Raw genomic sequence first — 25,795 nt, 5'->3', positions numbered from 1 at the left:
GGCAATCTTTTAGCTACATAGTGTATTCTGATTCAGGATTTAAGAATGCCCTAGCTGCCTCACGTTTTAGTAATCCCAGACAAAGAAGCCGGTAGAAAGTAAGCTTATACAATCCTTAGAAATACTTCCTTGAATCTCTCTTTGCTCCATTTTCCTCAGATAGCTGTATTCTTTGAGCTGTTCTTAGCTGCTGCTTCCTGGAACTTGGGCCCTTGAGATGATTTAGAGACCAAGGCCTCCCAATTTTCTGATCTCTAGACAAAGTACTTTAGAAAAAAATGTAGCTGTTTCTATCTAGTTCTTTGCCTTTTTCCCTGGTATTCCTCCTTTCACTGACTATGCAGAAGAGAGTCAGCAGACAGACTGCAAATGCTCTCTCCTGACTTGCCTTGTCAGTCTGGAGGTGACAGATAGCGAAATTCCAGGACATGCTCTTCCGCTGCCAAGAATTTCCTTTCCCTTATTCCCACCATGAGCTCATCTGGTCACCTGCAGATGGACAGAAGCACACACATGCACCGTCCCACTTAGCTGTTTTCCCCACTTTCAGATATTATTCAGCACAGATTCGTCACATCACGCGTCCCATGGTTTGAAAGCTGTTACTCTTAGGAAAATCTAAAGAAGTGGCACTTAGGAGTTTTAAATACCTCTGCCACCTCTTCTGGACAACTATCCATTGTCCAAATGGAGATCAGTAACAAGTGGTGTCCCTCAGGAGTCTGAGTTGGGACTAGTACAGTTCAATATCTTTATTAATGACATAGACAGTGGGACTGAGTGTACCCTCAGCAAGTTTGTGAAAGATACCAAGCTGAGTGGTGCGCTTGATATGCCTGATGGAAGGGATGCCATCCAAAGGGACCTTGACAGGCTCGCAAAGTGGGACCATGTGAACCTCATAAAGTTCAACAAGGCCAAGTGCAAGGTCCTGCACTTGGGTTGCATATCAATACAGCCTAGGGGACGAAGAGGTTGAGAGCAGCCCTGCAGAGAACGACCTGGAGATATCAGTACATGAAAAGTTAGATATGAGTTAACAATATGTGCTTGCACCCCAGACAGTCAATGATACCCTGGGCTGTGTAAAAAGAAGTGTGACCAGCAGGTCGAGGGAGGCAATTCTCCCCATCAACTCTGCTCTCATGAGAAGCCACCTGCAGTACTGCATCCAGCAGTGTCCCCCAATACAAGATAGACATGGACTTGTTAGAGCGGGTCCAGAGGAGGGCCACAAAAATGATCAGAGCACTTGAAGACCTGTCCTATGAAGAAAGGCTGAGACGGTTGAAGTTGTTCAGACTGGAGAAGAGAAGGCTCCAGGAAGACCTTATTGCGGCCTTTCACTATGTAAAAGGGGCTTATAAAAAAGATGGAGAGAGACATTTTATCAGGGCCTGTAGTGATAGGACAAAGGGTAACTGTCTTAAACTAAAAGAGGCTATATTTAGACTAAATATAAAGAAGGAATTTTTACTTTGAGGCTGGTGAGACACTGGCACAAGTTGCCCAGAGAAATGTGGATGTCCCATAATTGGAAGTGCTAAAGGTCAGGTTGGAATGTGCTTTGAACAACCTGATCTAGTGAAAGATGTCCCTGTCCAAGGCAGCAGGGTTGAACTACATGATCTTTAAAGATCCCTTCCAAAACAACCGTTCTACGGTTCTATGAGTCTGTGATTCTATGATTCTGTGATCCTATGACTCTATGATCTCTACCATGGAGCAAATATCTCTTGTGACAACTCGAATAAACATGCTCGGATGAGCCCCTTTCTTCCTTTTTTTGCTTACGTGGCATGTATTCTTTCTCTGCCTGATGCCAGTTTAACAGGAAGGGAGTTTCTCCAGGGTCTATGTTCAATTCTCCGTTATCAGCACTTGGATACACATCCATGAGCCTAATCAGACACAGCCAGGGTAAAAGCAAGAAGCATATGGCATGTATCTTGTATCAAAGGAAAGGGTCTCTCCTAGCCTGTGTGAGCACCAAACTGGGACGCAGGAAAGGACTGTCCTGCTGGGGAAATGCACCTTTGCTAGCTCAGACAAAGCAGTCATTTGGGGTGGTTTGGAGGCAGACTCTGGAATTGTTTTCATGGACACCTCTGCAAACACAGACATGACAGCAACTGCTGTCTCAAGCAAAGAGAAGGTAGCTGACCAGGCTTCAGAAACTGCTTTCCCCTGGTGTCCATGAAGATTTATAGAGGAAACACTTTGGATAGGGCAGGACATCTTCCCCTGGGACTGGGACTGGAAGACAGTGGGGGCCATCTGGTGCTGCAGGTTGGATGCTGGTCCTGGAGTTTCCACTCACACAAGAAATGGGATTGCTCAGGCCCAATGAGGTCTAAGGTCCAGATTCACAAGGCAACAGTACTGTTGCGAAGTGCAACAGTAATTGAGTACCAAATTAGACCTCTACACATCAGGCCCATGACATCCTCCCTGATGAAACCTGAGGGACTATGGGGGCAGGAAGGTGGGAAAGTCTGATGATGTGTTTCTCATATGGGTCCTACAGAAATGCAGCCAGCTGACAATGAAATAAAAGCCCTTTAACCTAAGCTATCATAGAATCACAGAATATCCTGAGTTGTAAGGGATGCATAAGGATCGTTGAGTCCAACTCTTTACTCTACACAAGGGCAACTGCAAAATTAAACCATTTATCTAAGGGCATTGTCCAAATACTTCTTGAACACTGACAGGTTTGAGGCCATGACCCTTTCCCTAGAGAGCTTGTTCCAGTGCTTGATCACCCTCTCAGTAAAGAATCTTTTCTTAATATCCAATCCGAGCTTCCCCTGATGCAGTTTTAAGCAATTCTCTCCTATCGTCCTATCACTGGACATCAGAGTGAAGAGATCAGTACCTCCCTCTTGGCTCCCCTTCATGAAGAAGTTGTAGACAGCAATGAGGTCAACCCTCAGTCTCGTCTTCTTTAAACTGAAAAATACCTAGTATCCTTCTCCTCAAAATCATAACCTCTAGCCCTTTTGCTATATATGTTCCCCTCCTTTGGACACATTTTAATATTTTTATATCCTCCTTATATTGTGGACCCCAAAACTGCACATAACACTCGAGTTGAAGCTGCACTAATCTGAGTATCATTGGGCAATCACTCCTTTCAACTGGTTAGCTATAGCTTGCCTAATGCACCCCTTAATGCCCTTCTGCAGGGCTGCACTCCAGCCTCTAGTCCCCAAATCTATACATACATCCGGCATTACACTATCACAGGAGCAGAACTGGTCATTTGTCCTTGTTAAAATTCATATGGCTGGTGATTCCCAGCATTCTAGTCTATCAAGATCTCTCTGTAAGGCCTCTCTACGCCCAAGGGAATCAACAGCTCCTCCTAAATTAGTATCACTGGCAAACTTGTTTAATGTACACTCAGCTCCTGTGTCCAGGTCGTTGATAAAATCATGGAAGAGAACTGGCCCTAAAATTGAGGGATCACTCTGGGGATCACTAATAGTGAAGTGTTACCCCATTTACTACAACTTTTTGAGCCCAACACTTCAGCCAATTATTCATGCATCGTACTGCATACGTATCCATCAGTATGTGGGGCATTTTGTCCAGAGCATACTGTGAGAGACAGCATCAAAAGCTCTGCTGAAATAAAAAAACAAACACATCCACTGCCTTCCCTTTTTTTACTAGGTGGGTAACCTTGTCATAAAAGGATAGTAATATCGTAAGGCATGACTTCCTTTCATGACGAACCCATGTTGGCTTTGACCGATGACTGCATTTTCTTTAAAGTCTTTTTCAATAACTCCCAGAATAATATTCTCCGTAATTTTTCCAGGTACTGAAATGAGACTGACAGGCTTGTACTTACCAGGGTCGTCTTTCTTGCCATCTTGAAAATGGGAATAAACTGTTCTCTGTCTTCAGTGGAGATGGAAAACTAGAAATAGATTTTAAAAGCCAGAAGGATAATTCACAAAGGCATTAAGAGAAACATTCTCATGGCAAATAGTGCTGGCCCAAGTTCCATTATGCAACTTGTTTTTAGAATTCCCCAGACAGTACTCCATCCCCCAACCTAAAGTTGAGCAAACTGCTCATTTTCTGAATCTTGAACGAGTGCAACAGCAGCTTCTTTCATCTTGATCAGAGGCCTACCCTGATCTTCCAGAGGAGTACTGAGACAATTGCATAAACCAAAGAGTGTGGTAGGGTTTATGAAGCAATTAGCTGTAAAAAAGGATGGAAAGCTTTATTGTATTTATTCACTCCATGCTGTGCCTCAGCTTTGTGGGCTAATCAGGAGAATATTGAGTATATATTTCATGTTAATTATGATAGGGCAAGAGGACAATTTGATTACCGTGAGTAGCTTAATCTTGCCAAGTGATCTACTTAGTTAGAAAATAAATAACCAGAACCTAATAGCCCTGGGGCAGTTTAAATTTACTCATGTAGAAAAATGGTTCAGTCCTCCTTACTGGTAGTCAAAGTAATAATCACGTTGCATAAAATTCACAAATGTGCTGTCAAAGCACACATGATCGTAATTAAAGACTCTAACCTTTCAGGGAATTTTATTTCATGGCATCCCATGATAAACATAATTAAACTTCTTGGGAACTTGGATACTTAATCTGAGTTAGAATTAGCCTGTGAGACATCAAAAATGCTGCTGCTGAGGTGTAAAAAGAAACTTAGGATCTGCCATAGCTGAAAACATGTGAGACTTGTATAAGAAACTCCTTGTTCCTTGACAGTCTTCCCATCCCTTTTGTCAGACCAGAGCACAAAACATTAATTCTTGTGGGTGTCTTCACAACAAGGGAACTATCTATGGTGAGTATGAGAGATGGACAGACGACGGGCAGAAAACCCTCCAAGCCTCCAACGGACTGCCTCAAACACTCACAGGGAAATAAATAACACAGGCCTGGCCTTCAAAGAACTCATAAGGCTAACACTTGTGGTGCCTGAAAGTGTAGAACTGTCTTGTGAGGACAGGATAGTTCTGCCACTCCTGTGGTGAGCTTGCTACTTCTCTGCTCTCGAGGCCATTGTGTCCGATAAGTGACCTTTGCTTCATTATCCACAAAATGCATATGAAAGTGCACACCCCTGCATATGCTAATGAAGATTATAGAGATCATGCTAGACATTTATGACTATGGCACTCACCTCTCCACCCAAATCATGCTACACGTCACCTGGGAGAAGGGAGAAACGTGAGAAGAGGCTGTTCTCGGCAAAGTGCATGGACCATGCTAATTCAGCAAACATAAAAGGGGAAAATAAGTGCCCCTGAGGGGAGGAACAAAGAAGAAACAAAAGAAGAAGATAGTGCCTGAGAAGATTATTCCCAGGAAAGAAGATTGTGCCTGGGAAGATTCTTCCCAAGAAAGAAGAAGATTATGCCTGGGAAGATTCCCTGAAAAAGACTCTAGAACCAGGACCCGTGATCTATTTATCTCTGTCTTTTTCTCTATATTTTCCTTTCTCTATCCCTCAGTTTCTCTTTTCTCTTAGAGTTCTTAAGTAAAGACCTTAAGTAATGACCTTAAGTACAACCTTAAGTACCGCTTGCCATAAGTTGTCCTATACCTGCTGTTAAGTAACACAATGCATACCTCACCATTTGCCATCATTTGTTATATACCTAACCAATTACTGTGGCCTTGTTAAGACCTATACTAACCATTTTGGGAAGCTAATAAATGTTTCTTTATGGGCCTTGGATTTATCTCACCTTAGTCCTTTACGTTGGGAATTTACGAATCTGACATCACTTACCCTCCCTCTTTCCTGAGAGTAGGATGTGACAGGCGTGGAAAAAACCTAAGCACTAAGAGTTCATGCTGGCTTACTACCAAAAAATTCAGGATTCAACCAATTCGCATCTTCACTGCAAAGCCCTTTCAACTGAAAATCTTATTTGGCCTCATCTCTGTAAGACTTCTAGGAGTTAGTAAATGGACTTATAAGGGACCCTAGAGATGGTGTCCCTCACTCTTCCTGAAGGAGAATCAGATTGTCATTCCCTTGCCTATTCTGAGAAGAAAGCACGGACAACATTTTAAAGAGTGCTACCTTTCTTCTCTGTGCTGTCACAAAAGCTAGACAAATGTTTCCTACTACAATACAGAAAAAGTCACCAGCCAGTTTCTGGTCCTTGCTGAACCGGTACCAGAAATAAGCTGCTAGCCGCAAGTCCAGCTAAGATGAGCCTACCATACCAAGAATGAAATTAAAAAAAAAACATCAAAAAGAAGGAATGGCTCTTCTGAGGAGCGAGTATAAGCCACAGAGAAACAGCAGCACTAAGTAGGTTTTTTTTTAAAGGCTTTAAAAGCCTGAAGTTCAAGTGAATAAGAATATTTGGTTTCTTTTAATAAGCAGGATTGAGAAAATCATTCTTTAGAAGAAAAGAGCATTGCCTCTGCAAAAGAACAAGCCAAGCCCCCAGGAGAGGCTGGCTGTCAGAATTGTCTTGCAGTCCAGCAGATACTCACAGCCCAGATCTATGGAAAGCTGGATTTCCGTTACAAACTGACTTGCACATCTGCCACTCGCAAAGAACTACCAGAGGTCCCCAAGCCAGTGTGCTCCATGGGTTTCTCTTAACCTGGCACAGACAATGAGCAAAAGTGAGTGACAGGAAAATTGAAGATAACCCTGTCCAAACCAGAACTTGCCTTTCCTTGACAGTGGCTGGGCAAGGCTGAAAATCCACAGCTCTCATATTGCAGGCTTTTGGGGACGTCGTAGGCTTGTTCCTCATATGCTGCCTTTCCGGTTCAAAACCAAACCTAGCAGTACTTGGAAAGTGATTGCTTGTGACTGAATCTATATCTGAACCATGGTATTGAAGAGTGACAGGTTTTTGTTGTGTTTCAATGGTGAGGGAACTTGGTGTCACACAGGAAGTAGCAGAAAAAATACATAGCTTTTGCTCTACAAGACAGTGTCTAATTATGCTGGTTTCCTTAGTCACAGTTACTAGTGGTTTCACATAACCAGAAGATTAACCAAATGATGAACTTCTATTCTGTATCAATACAATATGGTTAATGGTCCTAAGTCACAAAAATATAGGCTAAGATTTGCATAGCCCTTCCAGGCTCTTAAATGAAAATATTTAACCTACAGTGAAAGTCCCATCCACATGTATTGAGTATGAAAGCAAAGGGGCATTAGTCTTGCAAATGTAATTAATAATCTAGTTTGGATTAATTAGTTGTACATTATCAAAAAAGCATATTAGTGTAATGACACTGTAATTGAAGTTTGACTCAGCTGTAATCACATCCTGCCATAAAAAGCACAGTGCTTACTGGTCTTATACATACTTTACAACAGATCTGGTATTGCCAGAAGCCTGGCCTTCCCTCCCCTGCGTTTGTCTAGCAAAGCTACTGTCTGCTTTGTATTCTGTCTACCGTAGAAATCTCCGATACATAAAATGATTAGATTAAATTACCATGGTGGTTTGCCAGAGCCATGGTCCAAAGGAGGGTCAGCTGTTGAAGGCTGTAGTCCACAGATGTAAGAGCTTTGGCACTGAGAGTGGGTGAAAAAGGACACTTTTCTCTCAGCACAGTCTACATGAACACTCATGGTGCACTGATAGAATGGACCAGCAAGTTGGGCTGAGCTCCTTCTTATACTAGCTCTGAGGAGAAATGAGTTGCAGAGATCCTGGGAATCAGCAACACAGATAGGAAAACTGCTCTGTTCAGGAAAGGCTGAGACCCATTGCTGCCAGATGGCAACCTGCTTCTCCAAAAGGGTAACAAAGCAGTGGTCTGTGCAGTGCAGGGCTGCTTTTGAACAGGCTGATGGCCTTCTCTTTAAAAAGAAATGGCAGTGCTACTAGTGGGAGACAGACTAGTACCAGTTCCAGTTGCATCTGCCAAGATCTGCTGGGCACAGTGTCTCTACAGAGCCGATAGTGAGACCACTGTTCAGTTTTTGGCATGGCTTCTGGGTAGCTTGGAAGAGCTGTAATCCTCAACTTTTCCCCTATTCACAACCCTGTAGAACGCGAATACGCTGGTATCATGTTTGACTTTCTTTAGAAACCATTCAAAGGATGAGACTAATCACTTGAATCCACTCCTAAAACTACTAAGTCAGAGCATGTAAGCAGGGAATAAATCTTTTGGGTCTAGTTTTGGATTTCACATTTGAACCAAGTCCAGGCAGAATAGCATACACGAATCAGACAAGTGAGTCCTTTATAAAATGGAACTTATTGGGACTTAGTTTTGGTGTTTGTTTCACATGCTTATTATCTTGGTCTCCTGCAAGCCACTCTCTAACCTGGAACATGCCCTGAAGCATGGGACTGTCTGCTTACACACATAAATGAACAGCTTTGGAGAGCCATTGATCATCTCTGTCTATGGGAAAGAATGTTATTTTTAGCTGGTGAATGATGCTGCTTAAAATACTGTCTGTTCATTCTGTGAGGGATGCTGGCCCACAGCCTTCATGCTGCAAATGTCTTCCAATCCATCCCATCTCCCTTACTCTTCAGACCTGAGTGCTTTTCCTTGTCATTGCCTTGTCATTGCCTTGATCTCCCAGATGAAATACACAAATCTTCTACCTTCTCCTCTTCACTGTTAACCCCTACACCATGAAAACAATGCCTTCTTAAAGTCCTTTTGCAAGTTATGAGTTGTGATTACTGTTGCCTGTTAGCTGAGAAATGAGTCTGACAGCCAATATGTGCCCAAACATCTAAGTGATGGTTAATCTCCTGTGTGCTCACCTCAGCTCTCTGAGTGGAGGTTGCTCTTACCACCTTTGTTTGTCATGCTGTATTGGTTATGGATTGCTAGGGATTTACCCATATTAGGCTTCAACCACTAAGCCATTCAGGAGCTTCCCAGCACAGCCATATAGCCTGAAAAAATGTTGACTGATCAAAACTGGAACATTTTCTGCAGATTTTTCCCATGCCCAACTAAATTTTTTGGGTTCTCATTTCCTAAAGGAATCCAGTTTTGAAACCAGGATCAAGGATGTGATAATCAGGAAATTACTAAGAACTCATGGGCCAGGTGGTGGGCAGTGATTGCTAGGTCTTTGTCTGGTTTACTAATGCTAGGAGTAAATCATTGTCTTCACCAGTATCCTAGTAAGCAGAATATGTATACCATGGGGTCACTCTTGATTTTTTTCTGCAGTTCTTTCACCTGGTATTACAAGGCTGTCCAAAAGAAGCCAGTACAAACACTGATGTTGTAACCCATTGCACTCACTGAAGATCAGGCAGACTGAAAGGTGAAGTCCCACCTGCAAAGTGCACAGAGTATACTGCAATTGTTTATGAAGGGGGGAAAGAGGGTGCTCTTTATTTGAGGGAATGTTTTGAGTATTACTTTTTGCCTTTGCGTGACAGGACAAAAGACTAAAGTAGCAAAGAGTGCCACGTCCAGCCCTGTCTATCCAATAACACAATAGAGGCATACACACAGACAAAACCGTCAGTGACTAAACATGGCTTTTAGGAGTGTAGGATTTCTGTAGAGTGTTGCATACAGAGGGTTGGCCTGTGGCAGGTTTGTTTTGATTGCAGTGGTGTTTACACCACTGTAAATTGGTTTGCTGTGATTAGCAGACACCCACCTGGTAGGTGCTAAACTTGAAAGCTGCATTTGAACATGATTAGGGCCTTCTACGGTGCTTGGTGAGTTTGAGAAGAGTGGGGAAGCAGAATAGTTTGTCACTGTTAGGAGAATGTGACAAGGGCTGCAGGCTCTCTCCTTGCAGGTAGCTGTGTAATGCAAGGTATTGCAGAGCATAAGAAGGGGAACTGGGGGAGCAGTGTGGATACTGGGAATGAAGTAGTGGGCAAGCAGGATTCTTGACTTCCTTCCACACATTTTAGGAGTACAGATATTCCTCCACAGTTGCTTACTGTGTTTTACCGTCCACGGGACAGTGCCAGTAGCTGCTCCAGTGCAGTCCAGCTGTCTTCCTAGGTGTCCACTGTGGCATGCCAGTCAGCAGTGAAAATTGGTGAAGTCCATTTCTGTCCCAGAAGCAAGGTGTTCCATTTTCTGATAAAACCCTGTGTTGTGGGTTAACCCTGGTGGGCATCTATGCTCCACACAGCTGGTTGCTTGCTCACTCTCCCCTGGTAGGATGGGGAAGAGAATCAGAAGGACAAAAGTGATACAATTCATGGTTTTACACAAGGACTTTTTAACAGGCAAAACACAAGCTGCATGAACAAACGAAGCAAAAATAAGGAATTCATTCACTACTTCCCATCAGCAGGCATTCAGCCATTTCCAGGAAAGACAATTTTCGTCATTCGTAATGGTTAATTGGGAAGACAAATGCCATAACTCTGAATACACCCCCTTCCCCCTCCTCCTTCTTTCTCCCTCTTTTATTTTTTTTTTTTTTTGCTATGCCTGACACCATGCAGTATGGGATATCTTTTTGGTCAAGTTGGGGACAGCTGTCCCAGCTGTATCCCCTCCCAGCTTCTTGTGCACCCCGAGTCTGCTCACTGGGGGGGCAGTGTGAGAAACAGAAAAGGCCTTCATGCTATGCAAACACTGCTCAGCAAAAACTAAAACACCCCTATGCTATGAACACTTTTTTGGTCACAAATCCAAAACATAGCAGCATATGAGTTGCTACAAGGAAAATGAACACCATCCCAACCAAATCCAGTACTCCCTACTTCATTTCTTGCCTGTCTCAGTTGGGGCTACAGCTGGTTAGTACCACAACTCACCACAGTGAGAGTGGCTTTGACAAATGAGAGTCCAGTGGTTGGCCTGCGTGGAAAAGAAGTTTGACTCTGTGTTTTCCTAATCAGCAATGATGGTAAATGTAACAAAGACAGAATCTGCCGTGTCTGGTTTCATCAGGAAAACACCCTTGATGCATACTTTCTTTTCCTGTGCTAACTTTTAAAGAGGGTAGATTTAGATTAGATATTAGGAAGAAATTCTTGACTGTGAGGGTGGTGAGACACTGGAACAGGTTACCCAGAGAAGTTGTGGGTGCCCCATCCCTGGAAGTGTTCAACAACAGGTTGGACAGGCCGTTGAGTAACTTGGAGTAGTGGAAGGTGTCCCTGCCTGTGACAGGGGCTTGGAACTAGATGGTACTTAAAGTCCCTTCCAACTCCAAACATTCTATGATTCTATGAAGCTGTTCGTAAAATGCCATCTGCTTTGTCTGAGCCACATTCCCATAGCCTCAAAAGTTACTCCATCCGCTTTGCCATTTAACTGAAGCAGAAACTGTGCATAGTGATGTCAATATCTGCGAACAAGCCATGAGCTGCATAAAGACTTGCTCCTAACTCCCCAGCCCCAAGAAGTAAAGGAATCCTGAGATTTCTGCTAACTATGACATGTGGTGGACAAAAAAATTATACAGAGTATTTCTTTTGATAAATAGGGTTAGCTAGAAAAGGTTTCATTGTAGTTATTTTTGTTTGTTTACGAAATAGCTATGGACATGAATGGACATTAGCCTGAATGTCACGTCCTACTCACAAAAGAGGTGGAGGTAAGTGCCTCAGATTTGCAAACCTCCAGTGGCATGGACCAAGGTGAGACAAATCTCAAGGTCCGTATACAAACATTTGTTAGGTTAGTAATCAGGTCTTAACTAGGTCCATGATAATTGGTTAGGCATATAACAAATGGTGGCAAGTGGTATGGCATGCATTAACAAATTATCGCAAGCAGTAAGGTATGCATTGCGTTAATTAGCAACAGGTATACAACAAATTATGGCAAGCAGTATTTGATAACAGATATACAATAAAATTATGGCAAGCATTATGGTATGCCGTGTGCTGCTTTGAAAGGAAGGAGAAAAGAAAGGAGGAAAAAAAAGAGATATATATAGAGAGATCGAGAGAGAAAGAGAGATAAAGAGATCACTGATCCCAGTTCCAGCATCGTCAGTCCAGCCAACAGGGCTGTTGCTGTTAAAGACCACTATTCTGTGTATCCCCAGGGAAAAATCTCTTCAGGGAAAACATTTCCTAGACAAAAATCTTCTTTCTTCAGGGTAAGTCTTCCCCTTTTTCTGTTTGCCCACTCCTAGGGGCAATTTCCTCTCAAGTTTCTCCCCCTCACCAGGTGACATGTAGCGTGATTTGGGTGGGGAGACAAGAGGTATAGTCATATATGTTTAGCATAACCTTGATAGTCTTCATTAGCATATGCAGGGGTGTGAACTTTAATATGCATTTCTCGGACAATGTGGCAAAGGTCACCACTGGGCATGGCATCTTTCCAAAGAAACAGCTCATCCTTCATGGGAGAAAAAACAGGGCTGCTCTGTTTCATCCAGGCACCAGTTTTCTCTCTCTCATGCATCACACATGAGATAACCAGGACCTATAACCAGAACTTATCAGTTCCTTGAGCAGAGGGCCTGGTACTGCAAGTGTTTCAAACATTAAAAATCTCTTCAGGCTGCTTTGTTTAGGAAAAATTATGAGTCGCCTCTTACACTGATTTATTCTGTTAACTAATGCACTGCTTTTCTTTGAAAAGGCTGGCTCATTAGTAGGAGAGCACACAATTTGGCATAAGACAGTTCGCTGTGAATTTCAAGGCAGTGCTACAGAAAGTTAAGAGTGATAAAGCGCCACAGTGTTAATTTGGCAGCACACAGATGATACTCCCAGGCAAGATACAGGCTACTTACAGAATGATCACACTTCTAGGAACAGTAAAGGACTTTAACATGTGTTCTTGAGACACAAACCTGACTCATTTATATGTATTGTCTTGCCATTCCATCTTTTTGGAAATAGTATATCAATTTACAGTTATGCTAGATCTCCCCACCCTGTCCAGCCAGCAAACTGGACCAGAATAGGTTGATGGCCTTGTGTGCTATATTGAGATCCTTCTTTAATACGCAGTTCTGACTCATTCTCTGTTGCATATGAAAAGACAATGGTTTCCACAGAATCATAATAATATCCAAAGTTTTTTTAAATGAAACATATCTACAGAGATATATTTTACTAACTTTTTTTAGGAGAACACACTTTTTTGAAGACCTCTGAAAGAAGGGGATCTTGTTTCTGACTTCTGCTCTTTCTGAGAGAAATAAATAACTTCTCCCAGGAAAGCAAATCAGACTGGAACCCCTATTTTATAAACATTTCTTTTCATGGTTAAGAAGTGAGATAGGAAAAGAAGAAATTTCTTCAGAGCTTTTTCTCCCTAAGAGGAAGTAATTTCATCTTTAGTCCCCTCCCATTCTAGTGCTGCTGTTTTCCACAATGTTTTTATGGCAAGGGATTGAAGAAAAGAAGGTGAATTCTGACATTTCCTGTGCTAGCTTGGTGTGAGAGGAAGAAAGTGTTAGAAGTGTGTGTTGGGTTCACACGTCCAGGTTTTGGTAGTGAGGGGATGGGAGGGGCTGCAGGAATGGCACCTGTGAGGAGAAGCTGTGGCTGCCCCATGCCAGACTCATTGCAGAGCACAGCTGAACCCCTCAGCCAAGCCAGTGGTACCTCTGGAAATGCAGTTAAGAAAGGGAAAAAAAACGCTGCACAGCAGTTGTAAGAGTGAAGAGTGAGAAAAATATGAGAGAAACAGTCCTGTAGACACCAAAGTGAGAGAATGAGGAAGGGGAGGAGGTGTTCTAGGCACTGGAGTAGAGATTCCCCTGTAGCTGTGGGGGACCATGGTGGAGCAGACATCCACACTGCAGCCCGTGGAGAGCACCACACCACAGCAGGTGGAGGTGTCCTGAAAGAAGATTCAGCCCTTGAAGAGCCCATGCCAGAACAGACTCCTGGCAGGAGCTGCAGCCCATGGAGAGGACCCCACGTAGGAACAGGTTTTCTGGCAGAAGCTGCAGCCTGTGGGGAACCCACGCAGGAGCATTTCATGGACTGTACCTTGTGGGAAGGCACCCCATACTGAAGGAGGGGAAAAGTGTGAGTAGGAAGGAAAAGCAGAGAGGAGCTGTTATGGACTGACTGTAACCTCTTCCCCTGCTCCCCCACTCCACCCCATGCCATTTGCAAGTGAGGGAGGTTGAAGAGTTAAGAGTGAAGCAGCGAGGCTGAACATGAGAAGAAGGGGTGGGATAGGGGAAGGTGTTCTAGTTTTGTCTTTGTTTCTCACCATCCTACTCTATTTTTAATCAGCAATAAATTAAATAGAATTCTCCAAGTTGAGTCTGTTTTGCCCGTGATAGTAATTAGCAAGTGATCTCCCTGTCTTTATTTCACCCAGGAGCTTTTTCATGTTATATTCTTCCTCTGTGCTGTTCAGGAGGCAGAGCGAGAGAATGGCTGAGTGGGATTCTGGCAGCCAGCCAGGGCTAACCTGCCACAAAAGGAAATAAAAATTCTTGCTTAGAAGCTTTCCAGTATTGCTCTGGATTTTATCTGCTTGATAAAACCCTCTTGCAAAGGCTTCTGGAGTGCCTGTACTTCCTGATTATTATGAGCACGTGTCCATAAAGTTCTCTATTGGTCCTCACAGTCAGATTTAGAAGAGTCTGCAGCTGCCAGATGGAAAACAGGGGAGATAGCTTGACTTTCTGAAGAACTGCAGCTCTTAGCTGGGTACTATGGGATACTTCTGTAGTTCTGATGAGTGTTGATGTCCACCTTCTAGACTTCTTAACTTTCTGCCAGCCCGGACTCCCCATCTGTTTTGCAGTTCTTTCTTTCATGGAAGAGTAAGCCATAATGACACGTGCTTGATCTTCCTATTGACTACTTCAGCAGGACCATCAGGAATGTAAAGGAAAATTATGAAGAAACCAGTTAATTAAAGGGTTTGTGAATGAAAAAAACTCAAAGAAATCTTACGGGGTTGTGTAGTAACTGCTTGCAGCTTAGAAAGTGATCTGTATAGAGTCATAGCTGACTACTGTGAGCTGGTACAAAAGGAAGGATGAATGGAGGACTAAACAGGGACATGGCGGGAGGGTTTTTTCTCACATAGAAACACCTCTGTTTCAAACTTGGGCTGTAAATGTGTCTCTGTGAAGAAATAATAAGTTTGGCTTAGGAAGAAACTTGGGAAATACTTTTTTGATATCTAGCAAACTGTGTTAGAAGTGGATATGGGGCTTTGGGGCTTTCAGTCATTTACAGAATACAGACAGACTAGTATCCATTTTCACTTTTGTATCCGTAGACAAAATAGTATCTAAATTTTAAACAAGAGCAGACAACATTACTAAATTAAAATGTCTTGATACCATGCACTTTGGTCAGTATTTGAAATGAAATTCAGGATGTAGGGAAGCTCTCATTTGTCTCCATATTTTACTTTGGATAAGAACACCACTAAAACTTTAATAAAAATACATTTCTGGATAAAATAAACTTGGATATTCCAAGAGGCTTATCAATCTAAGTATAGAAACACTATAAACAAGCTACCATTAGCATTTTGGCTCATATGGTTACCACTATTATACTCATGGCTCATCCAGGCTCACAATTTCTCCCTCATGTTCCAGTGACATCTGACAGGAATAGGCTTTGAGCAGGAGGAGTGAGCTTTTGAGGAGTTTGTGAATTATTTGAATTCACGGCAGATTTAAGACACATCAAAGGTGTGAGCTGTTTTTGAGAAGGGACGAGAGCAGGTCTGAAGGGATATCAGAGATCTTAATTTTGTGCCCATCTTTGATCTGGCTTTTCCTCATGGAAGAATTTTGGAAGCTGAATATTCATGAAATTAAATGTGGGTATACAGGTCTTATTCTGTTCACACTTCCTCCCCTGGAGGCTTTAAGCCTGTCAAAGACTGCCTGATCTTGGCAGAAAGAGAAGTCCCTCAATTTACAGACTACATAGTGTTCCCAGGTCACAGAATTGTTTGGGGGGTCTTGTTTTCTACCAAAATCATAGTTTTCTATTTGTAGTGACTGAGACTGCACACACTACAGTGGGTTAAGGAACTCAGCGTACTTTAAACCCAGAGGACATCTTCCATGCAAGGACGTTTTGTCATTCTGAACCTAGTGACTGCTGGTTCACTGCTATTGGGGGTGGGGGTGGGAAGGCTGGAGTCCAGAGGTGCTGTAGAGCTTTAATGAGTCTTGTTGCTATACCTTATACAGATGCATTGAACTGTGCTAGGTAGCCTAAGAAGGAAGCAGATGCAATATGATATTAAAGATCCCTAGAGAGGAAGCAGCTTCATTGAGTGAACTAAGGCAGTTACATAAATATCCAATGCAAGAGACTAGGACAGGATCAAGACCATGACTTTCTCTTCCTCCCTGGAAACAGCATTGATGACTCCTGGTCAAAAGCCTGCACTCTGTAGGTCTTGTCCTGGTGTCAACTGGTCTGTACGGTGTCGTGAGAGTGTCTCTCTGCTGTTGTTCTGCCAAGGCAAGTGTCCAGCTCAGTTTTAGGAGTCTCATAACATGTCTGTGACTCATGCCTGGGATTGAAAAACATCACTGTGTAAAATAAGCAGTGCCATCAGAGCAATGCAAAGAAACCTTCTTGACATGACAGTCAGGAGGAAGGAAGGATTTTTGGGAACTCTTTTGCAGCCTGGACTTCAACTTTGGTTGCCAACTCTACCCCATTTAGATGGTAAACTCTTGAGGGGGGACTACGGCCCTGTGACACTTTATGGACAGCCCTTAGGCCCCAGATTCTAGAAATAGCCCAAGCCTGATTCTTTCATGTGTTTTCCTCTCTCTCTTTTATCTGAGCTTAGTTTCACACAAATAACACTTCTGGTTCACTTGAATGCCTGATTACAGGGCAACTGAGACCCTGGTATGTAATTTATCATTAAATTAGTCAAAACTTTTAACTGAATTTTTAAGGAGAAAGATACGTTTGGAAGATATGTTTTACCACCCTAATACGAGTGGTAAAAATGTTTTGCATGGAAAACAGCCATCTTAGAAATGGTTAAAATGAAACTGTACTTCATTAACTAATGTAATATTCTAAGGCTGAGGCTATGTAATATTCTATGGCCTACAGATGTCTTCAGAGACATAATATTATTTATGTATGCTTTTCCTGTATGTGCTCATATATGATGGAGGAAAGACAAATGCTTGCTGTGTCTAGAACTTGAAACTACTTGTGCTTGAGCGTGTTATACTCAATATTCAAGTTTGTCTTTTTCTTTCTTGTTCAATTTAAATTAATTTAAGCTGCCACCAATACAGATTTAAATAAAGTAGATGGTATATATTTCATCTAAATATTTTAGGCATTTTCATTCTTTAATATCCTTAATAGGCGGGAAGTACATGCAAATCAACTTTCTTCCCAGCAGGCTGTCAGCTAGTTTATATGTGAAAATGGAAAGCTTCAAAGACAAACTGATTATAAAGGCTTTTAGAGTGATCCAGCTGTGCTGAGGAAGCCTTGCTCAAGTGTGAAAAATATAGTCAGCATGTACATGTGTGAGAGGTGCAGTATTAATTTATTCCTCATAGGATACAACAAATATATATTTTGTATAATATATTGTGCTCTTTCTCTATAATAGCTTTTTCTATATTATATGTATAAAAATATACACACATAGTATTTAATACCTAATATAGATAGTAAAATGTAACATATAGTGTAAGGTCCATGAAACAGTCCATGCTAGTGATGCAAACACCACAAAGTATGTAATAGTACCTGTGCGTCTGAAGTTATGTGCACTTTGCCGCAACCCATCAGGTTGTCCAAGAGCTCAGTACCATCAAGGTTTCCAGCAACCTGAACAGTCTCCACTCAATGTTTTGGGAGGATACTAAAGCCCAGTTTTCTGCCAAGAGTCTTGACTATCTTATTTTTTTTAAGGTTTCAACCTCTTTCTTTAAAAGCATATTTGGTAAGTTATATTTATGGACATTAGAATAATTTTTTTCTTCCATCAGCAGTTACTACTGCATTCATCCAATCAAAAGTGAAATTTGTGGAGATGAGGAAGGACTGTGTTTATTCTTTCTGATGTTCTTCTAGCAGGATTGGTTGGATTATTGCATTTTCTTTGACTAACTGGAACTATTATCACATTGTAAATGTGGGTTTTCCAAAAAACCTTACAAAAAAAGGTTCCAATATGAATCCAGATTTAGAGATCTTGGATAGGAAAATGGATGAACTATTAATGAATAGCTGAGCTTTAAGAGTTTCTTCAGACTTGTAGGAATTGTAGAGAAGTTCACCGTTCAAAAAGAAATAGTCTTTCCTAAGATTTCTAGTGATGTTTCTCCAGATTAAAATGTTTATTTACATCAGACACCCTATAAAAACTTTTAAGAACCGTAGCAAATTCCAAAGATTATTCTCATCAGGTGTTTGTTATCAACATTGGCACAGAGTGGAAATGGAAAAAATATTAAATTTGAGAGCTAATGAAGGAGAGTTTCCCGAGGTGTTGCACATTGCAATCCACGGCAAGTTTTGAGCCTTTCTGGTGCTTGTATGTTCTCTTCTTCCAGCCATTCTGAAGTCATTGCCCTCATCAGAGAACCACGGAAGCAGTTAAGTTGGAAGGGAGCTCATCTGGATCCTCCTTCTTTCCCTTCTTGTAGATTAGAGTGGCATTTGCTTTCTTCCAGTCCTCCGGAGCCTCTCCTTTTCACCACGACCTTTCCAAGATAATCAAGAATGGCCTTGCAGTGGTATCAATTCAGCTCCCCCAGCACTTGTGGGTGGATCCTATCAGGTGTCTTGGACTTGCATATCCAGTTTAACTGCTTCTTTACCTGCTTTGCCTCCACTGACTGTAAGTCTTCCTTGCTCCAGACTTTCATTTTTGTCTCAAGGGCCTGGGGTTCCTAAATGCTGGTCTTGCAAGTAATGACTGATGCAAAGAAGGCATTGAATATCTGAGATTTTTCCATGTACATCGTCACCATGGAGCCACGTTTTCCTTAATCTTTCTCTTGATGTACTTGCAGAAGGCTTTCCTGTTGCTCTTCACATTCGTCACCAGATTAAATTCTGGATTTTGGCTTTCCTAACCCCATCCCTACACAATCAGACAGCATCTCTATACTCCTCCCAGGTCATCTGCACCCAATTCCACCTCTTGAATACTTCCTTTTCATGTCCGAGTTTGGTCACAGGCTCCTTGCAGGCCTCCAGGCTGCCTTTTCTGGGTTTCCTACTTTTCAGGATGGTTCTTTCTAGAGATCAGGGTGGATCCTTGAATATCAACAAGCTGTCATGGACCCCTCTTCCCTGCAGGGCTCTGTCCTTTGGAATTGTTCCGAGCAGATATCTGAAGAGGTTAAAGTCTGTCCTCCTAAAGTTCATGGCTGTGGCCCTACTTTTTGCTTTGCTTCCTCCTCTTAGAATCTTGAACTCACCCAGTGGTCACTCCAGCCAGGACTGCCCCCAGCTTTCACACCCACAACAAATTCTTCCTTGTTTATAAGCATCAAGTTCAGCAGAGCACCTTTCTTTGCTGGTTCCTCAAACATCTGTATCAGGAAGTTGTCATCAATGCTCTCTAGCAATCTCCTAGGTTTGTGCTTTACTGTGTCTCTTTCCAGCAGATATTGGAGTAGTTAAAGTTTCCCATGATGATCAAGACCTGTGAATGAGAGGCTTCTTCCCATTGTGGAAAGCCTTGATCTAATTCTTCTTGATTAGGAGGTCTACAGCAGACACCCACTACAAATTCAACTATGTTATTTAGTCCACTAATCTGGACTCAGCGGCTCTTGACTAGATCCTGACCCATCCCCAGGCAGGGCTCCATGCATTCTGGCTGCTCTCTCACATAGAGGAAAACTCCTCCTTCCTGGCCTTTCCCTACTGAAAAGCTTGTATCCACCCATCACAGCACGCCAGTCGTGAGTTGTCGCACTATATCGCCATGATCCCAATGAAGTCATTGCCCTGTAACTGCACACAGACTTGTAATTCTTCCTGTTTGTTCCCCATGCTGCATGCATTAATGTAGAGACATTTCAGAGACTCTCAAGCATGCTGATTCCTCAGAACAGGCATGAGAGCTTTCCCCATAAGGCTGTTCTGCAGGCAGTTCCTTCTTTACATGACTATGCTTGAAGTGATTGCATTTCACCCCTCTTTTGTTGATTGCTATCTCCCTTCTGTTCCAGTTACCCTGGGCCCTTGGCTTTCCTACCTCATCCACGACTCCTTCACTTGTTGTTTGAGGAATCTCTCTATGACACCATAATTCCTAGTTTAAACCTCTCATTATCAGGTTGGCAAGCTCGTCGGCAAAGATCCTTTTGCCTCCCCTTGTCAGGTGGATACTGCAGTTGTTGACCTTCAAAGAGGGTCCCAAGGTCATAGACACTGAAATTCTGCTGCCAACACTCCCTGAGCAATCAATTGTTCACCTGTAGGATCCACCTAGTCCTCCTCAAGCCCTTGTCCCTCACTGGCAAGATTGAGGAGAGGGCTTCCCATGCCCTTCATCACTGTACCCAGAGCCCTGTAGCCACTTCCTAGGTCACCCCTAGTAGTGCCTACGTAGCAGAGCAGCCACAGGTAATAGCTGGACAAGCCTTAGTAGCCTCTACACATCACCCAGTATTTGAGCCTCCAGCAAGCAGCAAGCCTTCCTTGATGGCAAATCAGGTTGGGGGCCTTCATCACCTGCAGTAAAGTCTCCTACCACTAGTACTCACAGCTTCTTTCTAGTGGTCCTGGGTGGCTCAGACTCAGCTGCAAGGAAAGATCCATTTGGAAGCACTCCCAGCTCCTCATCAGCAATGAAGATAGTGAATTCTGTAGAGTACACTGAAGATAGTATTCTGTAGCTGCAAGGTGGTGCAAGTGGTGCAGGACCTTTCTCTTAACATGAGTCATCACTAGCCTTTGTCATGACAGGAGTTTTCACTTTTACTTCATAGACACAAGCTCTTCCTGTCCCTCTGCTACAGCTGAAGGTTCAGGCTCTTGAAGGTGCAGTGTTTTAGATATGATCTGGCTCATCTTTTTCTCATCCTTTCTGATGCTGTACAGTATGGTGACCTTCTCCCACAGTTCTTCGGCTGCATTAGAGTTGAGCATTCAGATGTTTGTGTGTAGCTGAATGGAGTCCTGTTGCTGCAAAGAAAGGAATACTGCAGAGGCCAACATATGCACTCCCTTTTCTGGGCATAAGACTGGTGGGAAGTGTTTATTTTCTAATGATAAACTGCAGAAGTTAACATCTTAATGGTGACATTTGGAAGGCTTGTTAACCAAGATGCTGAGGTGCAATTGGAACTATTCTTACACACAGGAAAATTATTTCTTCTCTTGTTGCTGTTACTATGTTTATGTACTCCAGGCTGTTGGATTTTTCGAAGCAAGTCTCTGTAAAGCTAAGTCTGTCTGTTTGTGGGTAGTGTTATATTAAGGATATGAAGCAGGGCTCAGTTGGGCACTCCCTCAGAAAAAGACTGCAAAACATGTCTGTGCTTTACCTGCCTGTATTGATCTAGCAAGGCCAGATGGGGCCCTGGAGCAATACCAAAATTCCTGGAGATAGTACCTGCTCACCTGAAAACATAAAAGAAATCAATCCAACGGAAGAGACTGCGCAGTACATGGGAGCTATTCAAGTGCACGTCTACCATTAATGACATCGTGGATTGTACAGTGAGGGCTCTGATGTGCAATTCTCATACCCAGATGGGATTCCTTGAAGTGCTGGCTGAAGATTGTGGCCATGCTGTCCTAAACAGAGATAATCGCTTAGTTTTCTCTAAGCATTGTGAAATATCTGAATCTTTTTTTTGTGGGGAGGGGTAGTTTAGGTTACAAATGAAACCATCCTATTGTAACAAAGGGTTTCAAGTTAGACCTGGCTACATCCTGCAACATAAATCAAGATAAACTACTGAGTGCTTTATTTTATACTGTAAATCACTTGCAAACAAGTGAAATTTGTGTGCTGATCTCCATTCTCAGTGTATGGCATTTTCATCCATTTTTTTCCTGGGTCTTGATTGAATCCATAGCCCTGGTATTAGCTACTTCACACTCCGCATGCAACAGTGAATTAAAAATATCACAGAAATGTGAGTGTATTTCTGATGTGCATCACTCAAGTTAAAATGCATGTAGCTTGGGAAGATTCAGAGCTGTTTTCACTAATAAATGAACCGGTACGTCACTACTGGTGGTCAACAAGAAATGTAACAAGGCTCAGGGGGGAAAATAACTTTCTGTACTGCTAGAGTCAGTCAACACCAGAATCAAAAAATAGGGAACCAAGAAAAAAAATTCCTTCCTGTAAAACTCGTCCTCTCTCTTTGCTTCCAAACAACTCCTGTTACTTCATGTAAGTGAATCTGCTCTACAGTATTTTGTTTTTATCCTCCTGATACAGCTGGAGATATTTAATGTTATTATCTTGTTAGTGGATAAGCAAAAAGCTCACACAAATTAAGGTAAAGTAGGGCATGGAGCCCACTTTTGCAGATTTGTGAAAAAGACATAGGATCCTCAGAGGACTCTTCCCACCCACCTTGAACAACAACCACCATATTTAGGAAAGTAGAACACGAAGCAGGAAACAGACCCAGCAGATACGCTGACATTTTGCTTTCCCAAAATCCATGAGTGAATTTCCTCTATGCTGTAAAGGGGACAGGTTCTTATTGGCACTGGTAGCATACTGAACCTGTTATCACTTTAATGGTTTGCTCCAACATCCAGTGGAGTCAATGGGAAAGCTTTCAGTGAGATTAAGTCTTTTGTTGTCAGAAGTCAGCATTCTGAGCTAGGAGTGTTGGTCCCTCATGCTTTCTTGTACAGAAAGGGTATCTGAGACAGGATTTCCCTGACTGTCCAAGGGCTACTGAAATCTCTTGGCCTTCTATTTGCAAATCTCAGTCTCATTGTTACTGGAAATCCCATCTAAACAATCACCGTGACTCACAGTATAAGGATCCTTTGCATTTCTGTGAAACTCGGGTAAAACTGTAGGTGAAGAGGGTGTCAGTAAAGAGCCTGACGCATTGCAACAGGACAAGACAAAGAGGAACTTAAAATTCGCAAGTTAAAAGCAAGTGTTCCCATGATCAATTTTACATTAAACACCCTGCAAGAAGGGGATTCTGTATTAGTAGAAAACATCACTTATGACAGTGCAATACTCCCAGCAGTTAACACAGCAAGAGAGAAATTCCTCTTCTTACATGCCTCTTTGAGAGGTGAAATTAGAGATTTCAACTATTCCGAGTTAGAAATACATTTGTGGCCAGTGTCAATTTACATTAAATCACCCTCTTTTTTCAGCTGGGTTCACCTGAAGGTTTGTTGATAACTTTGGCCTCCTCTGAGGATGTTTTCTGACCTTGTAATTTCCTTTGCAGGAAAAGGAAAATATTTGTGGAAAATATATAAATAGGTATCTAAGAGTATAAATATATATAATGAATTATGAAAACAAATATAAATATAATTACAAATATTAGTACATATGTATTGGGGATATTCATATAGCCCTGTAGGGGAGTTTCCATGTAATTTAATTTTTAAAAGCTTTCTACCCCAAGTAATTATCCATTTTGTTGACTTCTAGAGCTGGAAAATTCCAACCTCTTGTCTTGCTCCTATCAGTTTCAGAAGAGAAACAATATGATTATCCCAGATTAATGTGAATTCACCACACACATGAGAACTGACTAATTGCAGCCCCTCATGTGTACATCACTCTCATGTACAGCCTATATCTGGTCACATCTGTTTTCATCACCAGCTGGAGGAAGACATGAGGGTCAGCAAGTTCTGCAGCAGCATTGCTGTGCTTAGTCATTCTCCTGAAGCCTCATTTAGCACTGCTCAGAAAGCTTTCTTAATAAGGAGATTACTGAGCTGGTAGCTAAACAACAATTTATTGAGCTTCTTTGCACCATCCTGTCTCAGGGCTATCCAGAAAAGAAGAAACAAGAGATCAGCAGGAAATTTCAGCCCTTGCCATGGGAAATTAGTAAGACCTGACTCTGAAAAGCAATGAGGAATTCCCTTGCCCCTTTTGGACTGCTTTGGGATTTTCAGATCTTTGGTGAATATGAAGATTTTACTGACTAGCCTAAAAGCTTCTTTGAGTCCAACCTGACTTTAGAGTGAAGTGGAGTTTCCCTGTCACACTGAGGGTCTCACTTAGACTGAGTGAAGTAGAAGAAGCTGGTACAGTTTTCACAGCTGTATTCCTTGGACAGTCTAGACTTGTATACAATCCATAGTTGGAGACAATGGAGATGGGGAGAAGAGTGTGTTTTAATACACCTAGCCTCTTTCCTCTGCCTCTTCTCTGCAAGATTTTTTGGGCTGGGAGGGATGTGGGAGAGGTTCTACTGGGACTGAAGGGCTGATTTAGAGAGCTGTGGGCTGTCTATGGGGCGTCTATCATCAGTTTCATATGCTGGGCTAAGAATTTTGATGTCCTTTGTAGGTAAAGGGGACTAAGACAAAGAAAAATACTCTGTGGAGGTAGCCAGGACTGTCCTGTAGCTGAGAGGGGACCCTTAAATGTTTCAAAAATCAGCTGGTGCAGGTGGTCAACTCATAAAACAAGTAGATTAACTCCTGTTTCTCTATTAGCCATATGGGTGGCTTGAAAGGCTACTTCTTTGCTTTACCTCCTTGAGTTGTTGGGACTGAGAAGCCTACGTCAGTTGAACAGGGGTTCAACTCTGTGTTCCTGCTATACTGTTGTCTTTCTTTCATGCTGAGAAAAATCCCACACCTGTAGCTTTCGGTGCAGGGATTAGAGACATGGTTTCTCCCTGAGTCTTGTGCTATGGAGCTGGTCAAATACTATAATCCTCAAGCACTTATTGAATGCTTTCCTACCCCTTGGAAGACCACCTAGAAGAAGCAGGCCTAGCAACATGCTGATGGGTCAGAAAAGTGCTGGTGACCAAGGATGGACATGCTCCAGAGATGAGTGATCTGACTAATAGGTAAATGCAAAGGTAAATGCACCACAAGACACAATTTTTTATGCATGGTGAACACAGCTGCCCATTTTTTTGTTGGATTAAAATTAGGTCTGATCTTTAAGTTCCCAAATGATTGTGGTGGAGGAAGCTTTGAAAATGCAAGGAAGCAAGTGTTCAGAGACCTTGACAGCCTTGTCTCTAAAGTGTGAAGAATCTCCTCTCCTTTTGATACCAAGCTTTGTCTGACAATGTTCAGTATATCAGCACATTTTAAGTCTGCAAAGCCTGAGTGACCCAACACAATGTGAGCACATCGCCCTTTCGGTTTACCTGGGTAAGTTAAAGAGTGTGGCTGACTGAGTCCAAGATCAGGTCCTTCACTGTGATGAAAGCTAAAAAGGAAGGCCTGCTCCTCTTTTCCCTTGGGAACTACTTTTAAGCTGAAGCTTTACTGCAGTCCCCTGCCTGCTGTCTGCATCACAACTGTGCAGCAGACACATCTGTGCCTGGTCTTATACTTCCTCAGTTCTGACCTGACACAGACCCAACAGCTTGGCTTCCTGGTTTGAACTCAGACCTGCCTCATCACTACAGAAATGCTGATTGATCAGTGTGCTGTATCAGACTTTCCCCAGTGTCTCTGGCCATGATTCTGAACTGGACTTGCTGCTCTGCATCCTGGGTCCTTGTTGGTGGAGTACCTGCTCATGCCTGCCTTGTTATTGTGCTCTGATCTCAGCTCACTGTCCTTTGAAGAGCAGCCTTCTTGTTGCATCCTGACACAAAGTTGTCAATTAAGTATAAAGATATAGAATCATAGAATTGTCTAGGTTGGAATGGACCTTTCAGGTCATCGAGTCCGACCATCGGCTTAACACTGACACCCTGTACTCTCAATTCCCCCCAGATACCAGTATGGAACCTCTGCCCACCTGAT

This window comes from Chroicocephalus ridibundus, chromosome Z, assembly GCF_963924245.1.
Source record: "Chroicocephalus ridibundus chromosome Z, bChrRid1.1, whole genome shotgun sequence".
In the NCBI taxonomy this organism is placed as follows: Eukaryota; Metazoa; Chordata; class Aves; order Charadriiformes; family Laridae; genus Chroicocephalus; species Chroicocephalus ridibundus.
The sequence above is the reverse complement of the archived record's forward strand: the minus strand, read 5'-3'. Positions refer to the sequence as shown.